Consider the following 4,268-nt stretch of genomic DNA (forward strand, 5'->3'; position numbering starts at 1 on the left):
AGCAAGTTAAACTTTTTACAATATGGAACCTATAAACTGCACTAGCTAATGCCACCAGTAACCACAAGTGTCTGTAAATCAACCAGGACAGGAATCTTGAAGGAATATAACTCTTGTAACTCTTTTTCTCTTTTCGTCCTTAGTCATATCAGTTCACATCAAACCGTCTGTGCGACTATCAAAACACATTCCTCCCCCTCTTGCTTCAACCCCTCCTCCTTCTCTCCTCAGTTTTACTAATGTAACATTCTCCTCCCTCTACTTCTCCCTGTAACCTTGCTTTCCTTTTCCATTCATCCATCTGCCATTCTCTCTCTCTCTCTCTGCCCTTTACACCTCTAGCTCCCAATATATGACTACAGCCATGTCCTCCTCTCTTCCATCCCCTTCTGACACTCCTACTGTCATCACATTTATATCCACTTCATTCCTTTGCCTTCCCTTATCTTTCTCTTCCTCAGATGTATGATTCATGGTTCCAGTGCTATGACTGAGACATGAATATTTTACTAGAACCAAATATAATTTTTCTGGAGAAAAGAAAGTGGGGGATGGGAATATAGGAGGCTGAGGAAAGGAATGCTGTGAGTGAAGTGGGATAAAGCTAAAGGACTTGTTTTCTTTAATTTTTCATGAAATGCGTAATGGCCATTGGGCAGATGTTGTGTGCGATTTGTCAGATTCATGTATAAATGAATGACTGACAGGTCAGGAAGTATATTTTTTCCCATCTGTCCATCCAAACCACAGTGGAAGACAACGATCCAAAATAGATGTACTGTAAATCAGCTGGAAAAATCTGCAAAACTCTGCAGTTCCTATAAGTTTTCACCAAACAGTAAAGTAGAGATGGGAGAACAGTTTGTTACGGCTGTGAGGAAAGGCTGCTGCAACCGAGTTTTTAGACTGACTGACATTCCTCTGATGTGCATACCTTTGCAGTCATTTAAAATGATCAAGGTTCAATACGTCTCCTCGTTCCCCATACATCTGTATGCGCCACGTTGTGCCGTGAAGCTTCCAAAACAGCGGAGAGATCTGCATGTGCATGGGGGTCTCACTCTTACTGACAATCTCCTCCACCATCTTGCTTTGAGTTTTTTGTAAAACTGAGATTGCACATACAGAATATATGAATGTTTAATAAGTCTGAAAACATTTCTTATTAGTTATTGATTATATTCATAGATTTCTGTCACATTCTGACACAGTCTTTCTGCCACAAGAGAAGTGAAATAATCCATTAAACACTAGGTAAGCAAAGCACACAGCATAGTTTAGACAGGGGTATGGCGTGAAGATGAATTTGACCCTTTAACTGACATACATATGTACCTGTTGTACTAACTTTTAACGACATAATACGTTTTTTCCTTATGAGTTAACGGTAACCTTTGGAGTTTTGGATCCTTAGGTAGCAGGTAGGTGTTATGTTGTATTTTGGTTTTTCACTTTTCACGAGGATGCAAACAGAGCCACACGTGCATGACTCAGTCCAGCCATTGGTTTCAAGCTATTTCAATGATTTCAACAGGTGGCAGAAACAGCAAAAGCTCTGGCAAAGAAGAAGAAGAAGAAGAAGCAGCAGCAAATAAACATGGACGTAAATGAAAGCAAACACTGGCGTCCGTGGGCAGGTGATGTATTTAGCACTTTTACAGCCACATTTAATGTACTGAAGTGTCTAAATGAGGGCTGAAAACTGTCCACAACTGTACATACAAAGAGGTACAGTATGCACATGATTGGATGGCTGAAGAAACCCGACATTATTTCTTGTTATGTATCTTTCTTCTGTAACCGGTGTGGTGTTGTAGCTCTGTAGCACAGATAGTGAGAGACGAGATGTCAACAGGGAACAGAGTGACTGACAGTTAATGGGGAGATAAATGATCATTGGCCTATAGAGAACAGATGGTGGCAGGGGATAACTACCCACCCACCCACACCCACACACACACACACACACGCACGAATGATTACTGTATCAAGGGCACCTTGTGTTACTGGAAAATATGGGAATGTGTACGCACACTCACAAGCACACACACACACACACTACTTGGAGAGTGGTTTGTGTGTCCCACAACTCCTCCTGTCCTATTCCACCAATCCCCTCCAAACTTGCCCGCCAAAAAGTTCAGGGGGCCGGCCTTTTTCATAGATTAGCAGTATTTTTTCTTTTTGTCAGTTCATTTCATATTTCATTTTTCATTTAATGTTAAATAAATACTCGCAGGGGAAATACTGTCACCCTGAACTACGTTTTCCACTGTACCACACAGAGCGGCTACTCCACTGGAATCTACCAGAAATAAACAGAAGATGAAGAAGCGCACATCACTGTCGCGTTGCCGCCGAGGGGGTTGGCGTGCAGAAGCAAATCTCCACAGAAGTCAGGTAAGAATTCTGACTGCACACAATCTCCAGGTATTGATGTCATATCCAAGATATAGAAATTAATACTTTTCAACATACGATTGTGTTTTCATAGCAACTGCCTCATAATTCACAATGTGATTATTCATATAAAGTCTGCTCGCATGCATGGTTCCACTGTAGGCATATATTACAATTTAGTCTTTAACCTATATTATATTAACATTTTCTAAAATGTATGGTTGTCTCATTTCACACAACTGGCTGACTTTTCAGCTTAGGGCCATGAGGACAATCGGCAAAACATGAGGCTGACCAGGTCATTGGAGCTGCCCGAAGCTACAGGTAAATACTCCTGATTTTCTATAAACTCTTCCCACCGGCACATTTATTGTTTTTACTGTTTATTTTTCTCTGTTCGACCTTTCTTTTGTAAGTAAAAGCAGGGTTTCCTCCAGTGTATTGCAAAGTTGACTCCCCGCTGGGTCCAAGCATGTTTTTACATTTACATTACATTTTTTAAGACATACTACACTAAATTTTTTATGATATACTATATTGACAATTTTTTTAATGATTTTTATGACATACTATAGTATGACTCTTTTATGATATTTTTTATGACATACTAAACTATGACTTTTGGACTTTCTGACAACCTACCAGTAACGTTTCTAATGAATTAAGGATGTGAACTGTGTTATAACGTAATTGTTACGTTATTAGATTACATTGTATTTACGTTATTCTATAACTGCAACGTTGAAGAACAGTCTCCATGAGGACTGGTTATTTTGCGACCATAGAGCGACACTGTCACAACATCACCAGTTGGTAATGTTGTGATTTACCAAAATATGTGATGTAAAGTACCACGTTGGCATTACGTACGGTGATGTGTTTGCAGGGACTACTTGGCTGGGACACACTGGGCATTCCGTCAGAAATCAATCACTTACTGACCTCACTCCTTCCGATCTGAAAAAAATGTTTCCTACATGTTAACCTACAGTATATGAGAGAGTATTAGAAGGTGGTTTGATTAACCAGAATGACCAACTATTCAGGAGACAGGGGCCCTCAAAGTTGAACTGTATTGGATGACCAACCCTCCTAAAGATATAGATATCTTCTTCAAAAATCACATCAGTACGGTTCTCTGATTATCGGAAAAGCTAACAAACAAGGTTTTCCACAATTGAAATCCTTTTGGTCCACAATAAATGAATTCTCGACAAACTATACTATAACTTTTTTCAACATACTATACTACAGCTTTTTTTTATAATTTTTTCGACATCCTGACTTTTATTCAACATACTGTACTATAACTTTTTTTAATTTTCGACATTCGATGACTTCATTCGACAAACTATACTATGAATTTTTTTTTATTTTTTCGACATACTGAAATATGAGTTTTTTCAATATACTATAATATGCCATTTTTTATATACTGACTTTTTTATATTTTTGACATCCTATAGTATAACTTATTTTTTCGACATACTATACTTTTATTTGACCTTTATTTAACCAGGTAAAATCAATTGAGAACCAATTCTCATTTACAATGATGACCTGAAATACTATGCCATTTTACATTTTTTTTCAGCATACTTTACTATGACTTTTTTTTGACAAACTACACCATAACTTTTTATCTTTTTTCAACATAATATACTGAGACTTTTTTGGAAAAACTATACTTTGACTTTATCTTTTTTTGACATACTATACTATGACTTTTTAGTTTTCAAAATAATATACTATGACTTATTTCGACACACTATTCTATAACTTTATTTTTTCAACAAACTATACTGTAGCAAGATTGCTACCACTCGTGGGTTCTCCCAGCACACACAGACACAGCAGGAAACCTTCCA

Source organism: Sebastes fasciatus, chromosome 13, assembly GCF_043250625.1.
Source record: "Sebastes fasciatus isolate fSebFas1 chromosome 13, fSebFas1.pri, whole genome shotgun sequence".
In the NCBI taxonomy this organism is placed as follows: domain Eukaryota; kingdom Metazoa; phylum Chordata; class Actinopteri; order Perciformes; family Sebastidae; genus Sebastes; species Sebastes fasciatus.